The sequence below is a fragment of the Chiloscyllium punctatum genome, chromosome 11 (assembly GCF_047496795.1).
Source record: "Chiloscyllium punctatum isolate Juve2018m chromosome 11, sChiPun1.3, whole genome shotgun sequence".
In the NCBI taxonomy this organism is placed as follows: domain Eukaryota; kingdom Metazoa; phylum Chordata; class Chondrichthyes; order Orectolobiformes; family Hemiscylliidae; genus Chiloscyllium; species Chiloscyllium punctatum.
The window spans coordinates 43552983-43571534 of NC_092749.1; positions in this window are offsets into that span (position 1 = coordinate 43552983).

Genomic DNA, 18552 nt, shown 5'->3' on the forward strand with positions numbered 1-18552 from the left:
CAGCAGGGAAAAAAATCATGGTGGGAGTTGTCAATAGGCTCCTGGGAGTCACCTCACAAAGTACAAATCAGGAAATAATGGATATATATAATGAGGACACTATAACTGCTGTAAGTGATTTTAAGCTGCATATTGACTGGATAAATCAGCTGGGCAAGAGTGATATGGAGAATGAATTTGTGGAGAGCATCGGGGACTGCTTTTTCCAGCAGTATGTTACACACTCAGGATTTGGCTATTTCAGATCCAGTAATGTGTAATCAGGTAGGATTAATAAGATTAAGGATCCTCACAGGGAGAATTTTAAACTCAGTTTGAAGGAGAGCAACTAAGGTTTAACCAGTGTCCTCAAATTCAGTAAGGACAGTTGCAGACTCACGAAGACAGGGTCCTCTAAAGCCAGTTTGGAACATAGACAAAAGGGAAAATCAATGGAGAAGTAATAGTAGATTTTAATTGAAACAAATATTTCATAATGTTCAGCAAAAATTTATCCTGGTCGATATGAAGGATGCATCACCCATGGTTAACAAAGCCAATGAGGGAGAGTATCCAATCGAAATCTCAGTTGCATGTGCAACTGGGAAATTGATATTGGAAAATAGATAAGTGGCAGATAATTTAACTTAATATTTTGCATTGTTCTTCATGGTGGAGAGCACTATAAACATTTCAAAGATATCAGATAAACAAGGCGCTAATGGAATGAAAGATCGTATTGCAGTTTCTGTCATGAGGGACAAAGTGTTTGACAACCTTATGGGACTAAAGACAGACAAGTCACCAGGATCTGATAGCTTGCATCCAAGGGTTTTATTGGAAGTAATTGCAGAAGTACTGGAGGCATTGGTTACAATATTCTAGAACTTACTGGATCGCGGAGAGTTCCAGCAGATTGGAAAACCGCTAGTGTGACCCATCCCTTCAAGAAGGCAGGGAGACAGAAAGCAAGAAGCTAAAGACCAGTTGGCTGAATACATTTCCCCCATCAGGAAAATGTTCAAGTTCATCATTCAGGAAGAAATAGCAGGAAACTGGAGATGCCGGTGTTGGACTGGGGTGTACAAAGTTAAAAATCACATCGACACCAGATTATAGTCCAACAGATTTAATATGAAGAACTAGCTTTCGGAGCGCCGCTCCTTCATCAGGTGGTCATGGCTGTTTAGAGAATATTACTGCAATCAAACAGAGTCAACATGATTTTGTAAAAGGAAAGTTTTCTCGAGCTCTTTGAGGATATAACTAGTGGAGTTCATTAAGGATGCATTCAGAAGGCATTCAAGAAGGCGCCCACAAAAGATTATTGCACAAGATAGGAGTTCACGGTATTGAGAATAATATATTAGCATGGATTGAGGATTGGTTTACACACAGAAGACAGAAAGTCAGGATTAATGAATGGGTCTTTTCAGATTGGAAAGGTGCAACTTGTGGAGTGCAACAAGGATTAATTGTAGAGCCTGAATTATTTAGAATCAGCTTGGCAGATGGAGTTTAATATAGGAAAGTGTGAGGTGCATGCATTTCGGTAAGAGAATCAAAAGGCAGATTCTTCTTTAAATGAATAGAGACTCCAAAAATGTGCAACACAAAGATTCGGAGTGTTCTTGTGCATTAAACACAAAAGTTAGCATGCAAGTGCAACAGGTAATTAAGAAGGAAAATGTTGGCCTTTATTGCTAGGAGGTTAAACTTTAAAAGTAGGATAGTGTTATTACAACTGTAGTAGGTGTGCTGAGGGCACACCTGGAGTATGGTGTACAGTTTTGCTTCCTGTACTTTAAATTGAATCATTCATTCATTAGATTGATTCCTGGGATGACTAATCAATAACAGCTAAACAGGGTAGATATTTTTCATTAGAGATGCGAAGAATAAGGGATGACCTTACTGAAACAAATGAAGTTTTGTGGAGCCATGACAGGGTAAATGTTGAGAAAGTGTTTCCACTAGTGGGGGAATCTTGAACTGTGGGAGCATAGTGACAAAGCTTTCCAAAGTTACTCATTTAAAATTGAGATGCAAAGAAATATCTTCCTCTTGCAAGATGTTTGAGGTGAGGGAAGCCATTAGCGTCCCTGCTGATTACACTTGAGGGAAGTGCACCCATCTCCAGCTCCTCCAAGACCGTGTTAGGGAACTGGAGCTGGAGTTGGATGAACTACGGATCATTCGGGAGGCAGAGGTGGTCATAGATCAGAGCTTTAGGGAAGTAGTTACTCCGAAAGTTATAGACAGATGGTTGACAGTGAGGGGGACTGGGAGGAAGCAGCCAGTGCAGGGACCCCCTGCGGTCGTTCCCCTCAATAACAAGTATACCATTTTGGATACTTGTGGGGGAGCGACTTACCAGGGGTAAGCAACGAGGTTCAGGCCTCTGGCATGGAGCCTGTCCCCGTTGCTCAGAAGGGAAGGGCGGAGAAAGGTAGAGTGATAGTTATTGGGGACTCAATAGTGAGGGGCGCAGATAGGCGGTTTTGCGAGGGCAACAGAGACTCACGTTTGATATGTTGCCTCCCAGGTGCAAGGATACGTGATGTCTCTGATCGTGTTTTCTGGGTCCTTAAGGGGGAGGGGGAGCAGCCTCAGGTCGTGGTCCACGTTGGCACCAACGACATTGCTAGGAAGAGGGATGAGGATGTTAGGCAGGCTTTCAGGGAGCTAGGTTGGAAGCTCAGAGCTAGAACGAACAGAGTTGTTGTCTCTGGTCTGTTACCCGGCCACGTGATAGAGAGTCGAGGAATAGGGAGAGAGAACAGTTAAATGCGTGGCTACAGGGATGGTGCAGGAGGGAGGGATTCCGGTATTTGGATAACTAGGGTTCTTTCTGGGGAAGGTGGGACATCTATAAACAGGATGGTCTACACCTGAACCTGAGGGGCACCAGTATCCTTGGGGGGAGGTTTGCTAGTACTCTTTGGGAGGGTTTAAACTAACTCTGCAGAGGCATGGGAACCTGGACTGTAGCTTTAGGGACCTTGAGTGTAGGGAGGTTAGGAACAAGGCATTGATCTCGAAGGAGGGTGCCGGTAAACAGGAAGGTGGCTTGAAGTGTGTATACTTCAATGCCAGAAGTATAAGAAATAAGGTAGGTGAACTTGCAGCGTGGGTTGGTACCTGGGACTTCAATGTTGTGGCCATTACAGAGATGTGGGTAGAACAGGGACAGGAATGGCTATTGCAGGTTCCAGGGTTTAAATGTTTTAGCAGGGTCAGAGGTGGGGGTAAAAGAGGGGGAGGTGTGGCATTGCTTGTCAAGGATAGTATTACAGTGGTGGAAAGGACGATGGAGGAAGACTTGCCATCTGAGGTAGTTTGGGCTGAGGTTAGAAATAGGAAAGGTGAGGTCACCCTGTTAGGAGTTTTCTACAGGACTCCTAATAGTCCGAGAGAAGTAGAGGAAAGTATTGCAAGGATGATTCAGGAGAAGAGTGAAAGTAATAGGGTGGTTGTTATGGGGGACTTTAACTTCCCAGATATTGACTGGGAAAGCTATAGTTCGAGTTTGTTAGATGGGTCGGTGTTTGCCCAATGTGTGCAGGAGGGTTTCCTGACACAATATGTAGACAGGCCAACAAGAGGTGAGGCCATACTGGATTTGGTTCTAGGTAATGAACCAGGCCAGGTGTTAGACTTGGAGGTAGGTGAGCACTTTGGGGACAGTGACCACAACTCGGTGACTTTTACTCTAGTGATGGAGAGGGATAAGTGTGCACTGCAGGGCAGGAGTTATAGCTGGGGACAGGGAAATTATGATGCAGTGAGGCATGACTTAGGATGTGTGGATTGGAAAAATAGGCTTCAAGGGAAGAACACAAATGATATGTGGAGCTTGTTCAAGGAGCAGCTATTGGGTGTCCTTGATAAGTATGTACCAGTCAGGCACGAAGTAAAGGGTCTTGTGAGGGAGCCGTGGTTTAACAAGGAATTGGAATCCCTTGTGAAAGGTAAGAGGGCAGCCTATGTAAAGATGAGGCGTGAAGGTTCAGTTGGGGCGATTGAGAGTTATAAGGTAGCCAGGAAGGATCTAAAGAGAGAACTGAGAGCAGCGAGAAGGGGACATGAAAAGTCCTTGGTTGGTAGGATTAGGGAAAACCCTCAGGCTTTCTATAGGTATGTCAGGAATAAAAGGATGACTAGGGTAGGTATTGGTCCAGTCAAGGATAGTGGTGGGAAGTTGTGCGTAGAGGCAGAGGAGATTGGAGAGACACTAAATCAATACTTTTCGTCAGTATTCACTCAGGAACAGGACGTTGTTGCTGATGTGAATATTGAGTCACAAGTGATTAGAATGGATGGCTTTGAGGTATGTAGGGAAGAGGTCCAGGGAATACTGGAAAGGGTGAAAATAGATAAGTCCCCTGGGCCTGATGGCATTTATCCTAGGATCCTCTGGGAAGCTAGGGAAGAGATAGCGGAGCCATTGGCCTTGATTTTTATGTCGTCGTTGTCTACAGGAATAGTGCCAGAAGACTGGAGGATAGCGAATGTGGTCCCCTTGTTCAAGAAGGGGAGTAGGGACAGCCCTAGTAACTATAGGCCAGTGAGTCTCACTTCTGTTGTGGGCAAAGTCTTAGAGAGAATTGTAAGGGATAGGATTTATGAACATCTGGATAGGAATAATGTGATCAAAGATAGTCAGCATGGTTTTGTGAAGGGCAGGTCGTGCCTCACAAACCTTATTGAGTTCTTTGAGAAGGTGACCAAGGAAGTGGACGAGGATAAAGCAGTAGATGTGGTGTATATGGATTTTAGCAAGGCGTTCGATAAGGTACCCCATGGTAGGCTACTGCAAAAATTACGGAGGTATGGCATTGAGGGTGCATTAGAGGTTTGGATTAGGAATTGGCTGGCTGGAAGGAGACAGAGGGTAGTAGTTGATGGTAAAGGTTCATCTTGGAGTGCAGTTACTAGCGGTGTTCCACAAGGATCTGTTTTGGGACCATTGCTGTTTGTCATTTTTATAAATGGCCTGGAGGAGGGGCTTGAAAGCTGGGTGAGCAAGTTTGCGGAAGACACGAAAGTCGGTGGAGTTGTGGACAGCGAAGAAGGATGTGGCAGGTTACAGCGGGATATAGATAAGTTGCAGAGCTGGGCAGAAAGGTGGCAAATGGAGTTCAATGTAGCTAAGTGTGAAGTCATTCACTTTGGTAGGAGTAACAAGAATATGGATTACTGGGCTAATGGTAGGCTACTTGGTAGTGTGGATGAGCAGAGGGATCTTGGTGTCCATGTACACAGATCTCTGAAAGTTGCCACCCATGTAAATAGTGCTGTGAAGAAGGCATATGGCATACTGGGCTTTATTGGTAGAGGAATTGAATTCCGGAGTCCTGAGGTCATGTTGCAGTTGTATAAGACTCTGGTGCGGCCTTATCTGGAGTATTGTGTACAGTTTTGGTAGCCATACTGTAGGAAGGATGTGGAGGTACTGGAACGGGTGCAGAGGAGGTTTACCAGGATGTTGCCTGGCATGGTAGGAAGATCGTATGAGGAAAGGCTGAGGCACTTGGGGCTGTTCTCATTGGAGAAAAGAAGGTTTAGGGGTGACTTGATAGAGGTGTACAAGATGATTAGGGGTTTAGATAGGGTTGACAGTGAGAACCTTTTTCCGCGTGTGGAGTCAGCTGTTACTAGGGGACACAGCTTTAAATTAAGGGGAGGTTGGTATAGGACAGATGTTAGGGGTAGATTCTTTACTCAGCGGGTTGTGAGTTCATGGAATGCCCTGCCAGTATCAGTGGTGGACTCTCCCTCTTTATGGTCATTCAAGCGGGCATTGGATAAGCATATGGAGGTTATTGGGCTAGTGTAGGTTAGGTAGGCTTCGGTCGGTGCAACATCGAGGGCCGAAGGACCTGTACTGCACTGTATTTTTCTATGTTCTATGTTCTATGAAAGGGTGGCACAGTTGTTAGCGCTGCTGCCTGACAGAGCAAAGGACCCAGGTCCGATTCCACCCTCGGGCAATTATCTATGTGGAGTTTGCCCATTCTCCCTGTGTCTGCATGGGTTCCCTTTGGGTGCTCTAGTTTCCTCACACTGTCCAAAGATGTGCAGGCTAGGTGGATTAGCCAGACTAAATTGTCATAGTGTGCAGGTTAGGTGGATTAGCCATGGAAAATGCAGGATTACAGGGATATGGGGGTGTGTCTGGGTGGGATACTCTTTGGAGGGTTAATGTCGACTTGACAAGTGAAATGGCCTGCTTTCACACTGTCGAGATTCTATGAGAGGGTAGCAACTGTCTGGAATTCTCTACTCAAGAGATTGTGGAGGTTAGAATACTTGGAAGAACTTAAAGAGTAAGTGAATAGATTTTTAACAATAGCAGCAAGTTGTCAGCTATGCTGAGCTGGACAACAGAAGAGTTGAGGCTTGGGGCCTCACCATAAGCTTGTTGAATGGCAGAGCAGGCTGGAGAAGCTGAATGAGCTACTCTGCCTCCTGTTTCTTATATTCATAATACTGTCTCAAGGACAATTAAGGATTGGCGATAAATACGGTTCCTCCTGCCAAAAATCACATTCTCTGAATAAATAAAAAATGTAATTGAACTCAATTTTCTAAACTTGCTTCTCCTCCACCTTCCTCAAACATGATGTATAATCTTGCTTTATTGTATCTTTCCATTTATATTATTTTCACATTGAATGATGTTTAAATAATATACATTTTATATATTTTATGAAACATTTTTGAATGTCTCAACATTTATCATCCATGATTCCATGGACTAATGCGAGTAACCATGGTTAGACTCAAAGTTATATTCCATATTATAGCTTTACCACAGATTAGGTTAAACTCTGAATGTGCACAAGTGATGACAGAGTTCAGGATGAAATAAGATCAATATGACAACAGTATTATTTTGATTTATGTGAAGACTGTGACTGTAAGTAAAGCTTTCCAAATTTTAAACTTTAAAGACTAAAAACAAAAAGCATCGTCACTTAAAAGATGGAATTCCCATTTGCTGTCAACCTCCTAACAATCATCACAAAATATTGACAAGTCAAATAGCCATAGCCATAGCAGATCATAGAACTGTTTTCTCTAGAGAGAGAGAAAGAAAACTGATGATTTAACCTAAGGGCCAGCGTACCTAAGGCAAGGGGAGAAGTTGAGTAGGAGAGTCCTTCATGGTAACTTCAGCTGGTGATAGGAATTGAACTGACCCTGTCAGCATCACACTGCTTCATAAACCAACCGTCCAGCCAACTGAGCTAAAATAAACTGGACATTATTAATTAAAGGAATAGGTCTGAGAACTGATTACCCTTTTCTCACTCTATTTTGTCTTATGACAGAACATGGCATTTTGAGGATTTTCTCATGAGGAAATATGTGCAAAGTAGAGAAGCCGCTGAGATGAGAGACAAAGAACTCAGACTAAATGAATAAAGGCAAATTACTGCAGACGCTGGAAATCTGAAACAAACAAACATAGAGAATACAGGAGAAACACGGCAGGTCAGGTAGCACCTGTGGACAGAGAAATAGAGTTAGCATTTCAAGACTCTTCTTCAGAACAAGCTAAAAGATTTGTTATTTCTCAGGCCATACAGTAATATTTGGGAATATCATGAGTTCATTAATGGTTGGTGGTTCCATTCCAAAAATAAGCAGAGTGGATAATTTTCCTAACTAATGATCATGTCATTACCCAGTGCTCTAGCTGGATTTGGAAAAAACACTTCATAGAAGTGATATGAACAGCTCTCCTTCTAGATGTCTCTCTTTGCAAGACACATGGTCACCTTCAGGTTAAACCATTACCAATCATCTCTGTCCAATAAGAGAGCAGCCCTATGGTTCTGTAAGTCTGTGGTGGTTTTGCCTTTACCTCTGCGATAATACAGATGGATCACGTATTAACTTAATTCATCATTTGCTGCTTTTCTCAGAAATACCTAATGATCCTACAATGGCACATGTATGGGCAAGTGAATTGTAAAAGCCATAATAAGTTAATGAATGCAAGAATTATGGGTTTATGTAGCAAGTGAAAGGAATAATTTATTGAGGCTGTTCACTGGTGAGTTATGCTTATTAGAATGTCAATAATGTATGGTTTTTAAAAATCATTCTAGTAATCCAAACTTCAACAGATCTAACTATCAGGTGAGTTAAAAGAAACATTTGTAGCTGTTGTTACTTCACAATATCATGAGAAACTTACTGGAATGTAGACACAAGCTGTGAGTCCTCTGCTGAGAAAGCATTAATCAAGAACTGCTGTTTTCTTGAACCACAAGAGAATATAGCAGCAGCAACAGAATAGAACAATTTAAATTAAACCAAACTCTACTCTCTTTCACAAGAAAGGAAAATCTGAGACAACGAAAATATTTTGAAAATGTAACACTGGTGAATAACTGTTCTGGTTAGCTAGTGAAATTGGTTGCTATCCCATACAGCCGAGGAACACTGATTGCTGGTCACTGCTGAGTTTGTTATTTCAGTAGAGGCATACTAATGCCACAGTTGGCTCTGATGACCTTGAATTGTAAAGGGTAGCCAGATTTTAGGTCCTTGTTCATTAATGAACGACTCTTGCATGGAAATCTGTGGGCTGAATTTTTTTGTTACTTTGTCTTACTACAGTTTTCCTGCCACCACCTCCCCCCCTTCCCCCACACTCGTTCCAAACTATCTACAACAATCCAGGAGGGTGTGAGTAGGTCCATCCTTGTCCCACGTGAGGCTGGTGGACAGATCTCAAAGATGGGGAAAAATCCATCATATTACCCTACATTGGCCTTGGTCGAAAAAAGATGGGGTTACCATCCCCGAGGCCCCAATTTCCACAGTGGGTGATTCCATTCTCCAGGGTCTGGCCTTTGTGGGTGTTCCCTCATTCCTGTCTCTACATTAATTCTCCCACCTCATCTCAACAAACCCCTTGCTCCACATCTCACCTCGTTCCCACTGTGAGATCCCGGTAATGGACTCTAGGACATTGAATCTGGGGAGTGATTGCAGGCCCAGTCCGCTTGGCTGTTTCCATTTATGTTGCTGGGACTAAAAAGCTCCCACAAAATCAGGTTGACCAACAGTTTTCTGAGGTTTTTGCCTGTGTAAGGAGCATGAGTCTCATCTCCAATCAATTAACACACCATGGGGCATGAGATGGCTGTGGAGTGCCATGATTGCAAAAGGTGCCTTTGTTGACTTTTCAGATGGCAGGGTGGTAAACACCACCATCCAATATATGTCAAGTAAGGGATAGATTGAATAACCACAATTGTCAAAATGGCTGCTGCATTAATTTAGCACCCTGTCATGGCCCCAGGATACTTTGCAGGCAACAAAGTACTTTTGAAAGGCAGTTGTGTTGCAATGTAGACGATGTACGCACAGCAACCTCCAAAAATGCCATCACAAATAGCAATGTGGTAATAAGCAAAGAATGCATTTCTTCTGATGTTATTTGAGGGATAAATATTGGTCAGGATACTGAAAACAATTACCCTTACACTTCTTCAAAATAGTGCCATGGGATTGCATGTGTCCACATGCTAGGTCAGACTCTGGGAAGAATCTTGTGGGGTGGTGGTTGTCATCTAGAGAGCTGACACTTTTTGAGAAGGACATTGGAATCTTGCTCAACTCAGGCATTTAACAGGCCAGTAGTGAGCTTTTCACTGGAATCAATCTGTCCTCAAACTCCACCTTGCCAAGAACTACCAGCCAATCAGGGGTTCTCAGCTCGTCTTTTCTCAAGACTGCCACTGGAGAGATGATGGCAGCTGCTGGTACTACACCCACCAGAGGCCTCAGATCATGAGATACGCAGGCACAGTGAGTGACGGCGGAAGGAGGTGTCAAAGTATGGGGGTTACAGGGTGCTGGGGGGGAGGGGGGGTTGGGGGAGTCAGCAACAAGAGCATGGGTTGTCTTTCAGTGGTGCTAAGGTTTACTTGTTATGCATCTCACGTAGTGAGACCCCATCTGCTGTTGGTTAATATCTGAGGCAGTGGGATAAAGCCTTTAGCTGTACATCAGTTGGGAACGTAAAGGCCTGAACTAGAACACCTCCACTTGCAAGACCCCTCCAAGCCACTGACCATCCCGACTTGGAATTATATCGGCACTCCTTCACTGTCACGTGGTCAAAATTCTGGAATTTTGTCCCTGACAGCATTAGGGTCTACCCACAGCACAAGGACAGCAGCAGTTCAAGAAGGTAGTGTACTACCACCTTCTTGAGGGCAGCGAGGGACGGACAGTAAATGCTAGCCCAACCAGCGGCACTCACATTCCTATGAATTAATAAAAAAAACTGGAGGTGGAGTGGAAAGGCTGTCACAGACCTCACTGCCACTGTCTCAAATCAGGATGGAGGGGAAAGATGGTGGCGACCACTTTGAGAAATTGCCATATGTGGCAAGGACTTGGGTGAAGAAGATATATAAAAATGCAGCCTTCAAAGACATCGAGGTATTGAGTTGGAAGATATGCCATGATCTAATTGAATGGTGGAGCAAGCTTGACGGGCTGAATGGCCCACTTGCGGCGACATTCTTATTTAAAAGAGCTAATTGGTCTAAAGCCATTTTCCAGCTCTTGTTCAGTTAGAGCATTCAGTGGACTTTCTTTGACCTGGCAGACTAATTGCTATTTACTAGCAAGCTGAGGAATTCCTAACCTGCAGTCACACTCCTTCTCTGATGTGCAGCATTGTCCGTGAGGCAGATGCTGAGGCTCTGGCACAAAGATGGCTCCCGAGCACGGGCAGAGAAGATCAACACTTGGGCTCTGGATTAAATTCTGGGCTCAAAATGTTGTCTCTAGTCATGAGTTATGAGATGTGTTGGGTTTGAATTCATGATCTCTCAAATGTTCTGCTTTTTTATATTAACTGTTGTGTAACATTAGTTTATTAGTGTCATAGTCTTGTCAAAAGCATAAGTAAGGAGTTAAAAGGAACAATGCATGTCAACCCTCATAAAGATATTCTATAACATTTTATTGCAGTTTGGAAAGCCAATAATTCTGATCGCAGAACATAAAAGTCTGCAGAGTAGACATTTTTACAAACTTAACAAACCTCAGCTCCAGGCATATCTTCAACAAATCCAAAATTAACTTTAACAAAACCTGCAGCAACCCAGAATCCTGAGGAGTGTTCTTTTTGCTTGTCTTGATAGCTACCCATCTGAAGTACTGTAGACATGTGGTCAAACCAGTGCTGATCAACTTATAGAGACGTGTAAACATTCAAGTGTATCTTTAATTCCTGGGGATTCCAGGCTCACAAAATCTGGGAATTTGCAAAGTTTGAGAGATTAGATTAGATTCCCTACAGTGTGGAAACAGGCCCTTCCGCCCAACATATCCTCACCAACCCTCCAAAGAGTAACCCACCCAGACCCATTTCCATGACAAATGCACCTAATACTATGGGCAATTTACCATGGCCAATTTACCTAACCTGCACATCTTTGGATAGTGGGAGGAAACCAGAGCACCTGGCGGAAACCCACGCAGACACGGGGAGAATGTGCAAACTCCACACAGATAGTGGCCCGAGGCTGGAATTGAACCTAGGTCCCTGGCGCTGTGAGGCAGCAGTGCTAACCACTGAGAAAATCTTAATGACTGCAACTTATGAGATGGTTTCATCTTTAACTGTGTTCCCAATGTTTTTATTGTAGGTTATGGTAGTATTTTTGTATAAGTCCTGCCAACAAATGTGAGGCTATGAATACAATTGTGGTGCAGAGGTAATAGTATTGCTGCTGTTTGAATACTGTATTTGAATTACCTTATGCTATCATAGGAGATCACGTCATTAAATGAATACACGTGATGTGATAGAATGCAACCAGAATTTAATGCCCTCCTTTAAGGCGTGTTTAGAGGGATTTATTAGAATGAGAGGATGCAGATGGGGACATTCTACACTTGCCTTGCCCAGTCCCAATTAAGTGCAGGCAAGAAAGCTCATGAATGACCTTCTACTCTGATGTTGTTTGAGGCCCCTAAGTGGGCGATTAATGCCCATTGAGGCCAGTGCTGCTGAGATTCAACCAATGAGCAATGGGACAGCCATCCCAAGGGGAGTCTGAGAATTGCCTGCTTGCTCCCAAGGAGGGATACATTGTTCAAAGCTGATGGGGAACTTATATCGAGAAGAGGTGTCTCTCTGAGAATCATGCGCACCCCCTCATCCCCTGACCAACAACATCTTTTCTTCGACTTGCAGTTTGCTCTTACCTCTGACCTCAGTTCCTTTTTGGCAAAGGGCCCATGCTGGATGTGTGGCCAGCAGCTGCCACACTCTTCCGGTCCGCAGAAGGGTTACACACAAAGCGTCGACTTCTCCACCTCCTGATGCTGCCTGGCTTGTTGTGATCTTCCAGCCTCCTGCCAGTCTACCTTGGATTCCAGCATCTGCAGTTTTTTTTCTCTCTAAAACTCTTCCAAAGGCACTCCCTACATTGAAGAGGTGCTGACCTCTGATTGGTTGATAGCTCTTGGAGACAGGATTCCTGGTTATTGATCCTTCATCCCAGGGATGGCCTGCCTCAAAACACTTGGCTGGGGCTGTCACACGTATGAACAAGAAAGTCATTGCCCAGACTGAATACAAAAAGGCTGTAGATCTCATGCCAGAAGCCTTTGAAGACCTTCTGGTTGGCGTTGACTAAACTGGCCAAAGAGCCACAAAATATTCGAGGTGAGATGAAACCAATGTTGAAGAAGCTCTTCATAAATTTGCCCCAGTAAAATGGGTGAACTAATAAACAGATTAAGGGGTAAATATTTACTTAAAAATAGAAACAGTTCAGATACAGTGACCACTGGTTAATCTTCCAAAAATTAAAAGTAAAAATTTTGGAATGGTTTTTGCATGCGCTGATTTTTCATGCTGGCATTGGCAGGGGCACTGCTCAGGTATTGAACAGTATAATTTGAATGATCCCTAATTTGCATTCCATGTGGATGAGACATAATGACCCAGATGTTCTTTGGGCTGGGAGCCTATCAATGATATACCTGCAGAGCAATGGCTTGTCCTGGGGTCAGTTTGTCAAATTCCTATGATAACAGACTGTTGGTTGGAGTCAAAAATGTGTGGTGCTGGAGAGGCACAGCCAGTCAGGCAACACCTGAGGAACAGGAGAGTCGATGTTTTGAGTCTAAGCTCTTCATCAGGAATGTTAGTTGGAGGCTAGTTAAATCTCTCCCTCCCCTGCTCACTTTAAAAAACAGAATATAGAATCATAGAATCCCTACAGTGTGGAAACAGTCCAATTGGCTCATTGAGTCCAACACTAATCCTCTGAAGAACATCCCACCCAGACCCACCCCCTATTCTATCCCTGTAACCCTGCATTTCCCATGGCAAATCCACAAAGCTTGCACATCCCAGGACACTATGGGCAATTTAGTATGGCCAATCCACCCAACCTGCACATCTTTGGACTGTGGGAGGAAACTGGAGCATCCAGAGAAAACCCACCCAGACATGTGAAACTACACACAGACAGTCCCAGTGGTGTTAAGATCTAGAGTTTCTTTCTGGGAGCAGGATTTTAAAATTACACTCCTAACTATTCCCAACCGTACTGGTAATCCATGAACCCCATGCAAGCTGATTGCTTACATGGGGATGGATGTGTGTGAATGAACAGCAGAGGCTTCTGGTGAACAAATTTCAGAAAGTTAATGGTGCCCTCTGTTTCAGTTTAAAACAACAAATGTAGACAATATTCAAATCTCCTCTAAAATAAATGCCACAGGTCCCTTTTTACTGCATTGTTATGCAGAGACTTTGCATGAATTTCTGAACATATACATTGTAAATAAAGGAGCAAGACCAATGCTTGTTGTAGTAAAGTTGACATTAAAAAGTCCATACAAAGTAAAAGTGGTGTGTCGCATGTTTTTCTTCAGTCAGTCAAAACTGGATTAAATTAGAATGGATGCCCAGTATTTCTCAGAGTGTGTTAAATTCAACTTAATCTTTAACTGGACTGGTTATTGTTTTAACTTCTGAATTACCTTAGTTGTTAAATCAAACTAAGACTAATGAGTTGTAAGTGTACTTTGTACGCAAAATGTCTAATTTTCCTGAAAGCATGCCTGATAATGTGAATGTTATCTATGGGTGGGACCTTTCTAGTTCAGCACTTTTGACATTTAATTTCGAGTAAAAGCCAAAGACTTTGCTTCCTATTCAAGATCTTTCTCAGCTGGGCTGTACTGAAGTGATGCAAAAGACCTTTCATTGATATGCTTTCTCTTCAATATTAGATTACATAATATAAACATGGCCACCTTCAGTGCATTAGATTTTCTGTTTCTACGATTTAATGGCCACCAAATAATGGAACAATACATAAAATATACAACAACTTACATTCAAAAGCATCATTGATGTAATAAAGTATCCAAAAGTTCTTCATGGGTCCTATATTTAGACACACAAATAGGTTCTAAACCACAATAGATAATATTAGAGCAGACGAGTAAAGGTTGGTCAAAGAGACGGCCTCTAAGTAGAATCATCAAGGAAGAAAGAGAAATGGAAAGGGTTTGAGCTTTGGGAGAGGCTGAATAGGCTGGAGCTTTTTTCACTGGAGCCTTTGAGGCTGAGAGGTGACCTGATAGAGGTTTATAATATCATGAGGGGCATGGATAGGGTGAAAGCCAAGGTCTTTTTCCCAAGGTAGGGACATCCAAAGCAAGAGGGTATACGTCTAAGGTGAGAGGGAAAATATTTAAAAGGTACCTAAGGGGAAACCTTTCATGCAAAGGATGGTGCGTATGCAATGAGCTGCCAGAGGAAATGGTGGAGGCTGGTACAATCCAAATGCAGGAACCCTTAACCTGCATATTAATCCTTCATGTGACACCTTATCAAGTGCTTTTGGAAGTCTAAATATATTACGTCTGCTGTTTCCTTTTTATCTATCTACTAGTTACATCCTCAAAACAACTCTAATGGTTGTCCGACATGATTTGCTATGTAAAGCAATGTTGACGTTATCTGATCAGGCTGCAATTTTCTAAATACATTCCTGACATGTCTTTGACAATAGATCCCAGAACCTACCAAGTGACAAGTCTAGCTAACAGGCCTATGGTTTCCTGCTTCTCTCTCCCTTCTCTCTTGAACAGAGGTGGAACACTTGCTAGCTTCCAATTTACTAGGGAAACAAGGGAATTTTGTGAAAATATCATAATAATGCATCCATTAGTTCTTTAGCTATCGCTTTTAGAACTCAAGGTTATAGGCCAGCAGATTAAATCCCTCCAGCATGCTTTCTCTCCAAATTTTCTTACAATTTTCTGACAATTTTTAAACCTTAAATTACTCTCTGCTCGTGGTATGATCTTTGGTGCCTTCTACTGTAAAGATAGAAATGTTTATTTTAGCTACTCTCTACCTTTTTATGTGCTGGAAATACTGGTCATTTGGTGTTTTTTATTTTAAAAATGGACCTGGATTCGAAAGGGGGCACTGTGGGGTTTGATGTGCTCCTTTTCTTCCTCTATCTCCATTTTAATTTGATGTCCACTCTCTTTTCCTCCCTTTTCCTTCCTTTTTGTTATTGTTACACTGTCCCTGTTAGACAGTGTTGTAATCCTTTAATTTAATAGTGACACTGGTCTCTTAGTGGTGTTTAACTGTAGAAAATAATCTAATTTCTATGGCACTATGACAATGAGCGTGCATTATTTCCCTTTCTAACTCCATTTTTTTTCGTGCCCTCCCTCTCTTCCTAGCCTCCCTTATTTTGTATTCTTGTTGCTCTGTCCCTGATGGGTAGTGTTGGTTAGAACATAAAAAATAGAACATGAAAGTGCAGCCCAAACCCTTCGACTCTCGATGTTGCAGCAACCTGTGGAACCAATCTGAAGCCTATCTATCCAACACTATTCTATTTTCATCCATATGTTTATCTAATGACCATTTAAATGCCCTTAAAGTTGGTGAGTCTATTTCTGTTGCAGACAGTGCGTTCCACACCCCTACTAATCTCTGAGTAAAGAAACTACCCCAGACATTGTCCTATATCTAACACTCCTCAATTTAAAGTTATGTCCCCTTGTGCTAGCCATCACTATCTGAGGAAAAAGGCTCACACTGTCCACCATCTAATCATTTGACTATTTTATATATCTCAATTAAGTCATCTCTCAACCTACTTCTCTGTAATGATAATAGCCTCATGTCCCTCAGCCTTTCCTCATAAGACCTTCCCTCTGTACCCTTTAACATCGTAGTAAATTGCCTCTGAACCCTTTCCAAAGCTTCCACATCCTTCCTATAACGCAGTGACAAGAACTGTACACAATACTCCAAATGTGGCTGCACCAAAGTTTTGTACAGCTGCAACATGATGTCATGGCTCCGAAAATCAGTCCCTCCACCAATAAAAGCTAACACACTGTATGGCTTCTAACCAACCCTGGCAACTTTCAGGGATCTATGTACATGGACAGCGAGATCTCTCTGCTCATCCACACTACCAAGAATTTTACCATTACCCCAGTACTCTTTATTCCTGTTGCTCCTTCCAAAGTGAATCACCTCACACTTTTCCACATTAAACCACATTTGCCAAATCTTAGCTCAGCTCTGCAGCTTGCCTATGTCCCTCTGTAACCTACAACAACCTTCGCCACTATCCATAACTCCACCGACCTTCGTGTCATCCGCAGATTTACTAACCCATCCTTCTGCACCCTCATTTATAAAAATGACAAACAGCAGTGGACCCAAAACATATCCTTGAAGTACACCACTAGTAACTGAACTCCAGGATGAACATTTCCCATCCACCATCACCCTCTATCTTCTTTCAGCTAGCCAATTTCTGATCCAAAATGCGATACAACCCTCAATCCCATGCCTCCGTATCTTGTGCAGTTGCCTACCGTAGGGAACCTTATCAAACACCTTACTGAAATCCATATACACCACATCAATTCCTTTACCCTCATCCACCTGCTTGGTCACCTTTTCAAAGAACTCAATAAGGTTTGTGAGGCATGACCTACCCTTCACAAAACCATGTTGACTATCCCTAATCAATTGTCTCAATTGTCAAATAGATGGTAGATATTTAAGAACAATAAGGACCTGAGTGGCATGGTTGCTCAGTGGTTAGTACTGCTGTCTCACAGCATCAGGGTCCTGCATTCAATTCCAGCCACGAGCAACTCTCTGTTTGGAGTTTGCACATTCTCCCCTTGTCTGTGTGGGTTTCCTCCCAAAATCCAAAGATGTGCAGGTCAGGTGAATTGGCCATGCTAAAATTGCCCATAGTGCTCAGGGATATGTAGGCTCGTGGTAAGTGTCGAGTAATAGGGTAGGGTGGGTTACCCTTCGGAGGGATGGTGTGGACTTGTTGGGCCAGATGGCCTGTTTCCACACTGTTAGGATTCGATGATCTATTTAGAGAAAGATAGTTGCTGCAGCAGCTGAAGAGCATTATATCCCCTTCCAACCCCATTTTAATTTAGTCTCTTTCTTCTTGTTGCACTATCCCTGGAAGGAAATACTGGCAATTTGTTAATATTTAATCAGAAACATGGGTGATATGGTGCTAGTGGTGTAACAAAAATTAAATCTGGCACTGGGGGACTGGTTTGCATTATTATCCCGTCCAACTAAACTTTTAATGTAATCACCTCGCTTTCTTCTTGAACTCCCCCACTTTGAGTTAATGCTGCGTTGCACCTGATGGGCAGTGATTGTTCATTTATTTTTTCCAGCTGATTATGTGAGTAACTTAATTTATTAAAAATGAGACCTAGATTCTTTGTCCCTTCCAACCCCATTTTAATTTAGTCCCCTTCCTGACACTCTACCCTTTATCCTTTATTTACCTCTTCCTAAGTTTTTGTTATAGTTTCAGTGCCCCTGGTCAGCAGTGCTGGAAGCTGTTTATTTAGGTGGTTTGATTGTGGCTTTTCAAAGAAAAAGAGAGCTGGATTCTTTCCCACTGGGCAATTAGTTTCTGGCCATGGAAGGGGTCTTAAAGGGAAAGGTAGAAATTAGTAATTGTGCTTAACTATAGATTTGTTGTTAAAATCCTCTTATCATCTCTAACAGTCATTCACTGCCTAATTCAACATGGAGAAATCAGCCTGTTAAACATTATATACTTGTAAAAGATTTTACAATCTGTCTTTATATTCCTGGCTGGCTTACTCTCATATTCTATTTTTTTTTCTCCCTTTTATCAACTTTTTGATTATTCTTTGCTGCTTTTTGAAATATTTCAATCCTCAGGCTTGCTGTTAAGTTTTATGTTAGAAGTCTCTCCTTTTATTCAAATGCTGTCCTTAACTTCCTGAGTAAACCACAGATAGATCTTTCTTGCTCAGTTTCTTTTTGTTTTCAACAGAATGTGTTTTTGCTGAGCATTTTGAATTGATTTTTTAAAGGTTTATTTACTGCGATACCTCTTCGTCTATTTACTCATTTAACTTTTGTCAGCTCTTTTATACCTCTGCAATGACTTTGTTTATGTTTCAGATTTTTTGTTCAAGATAGCGAGGTGAGGAAGAGGGAGTGGGCGC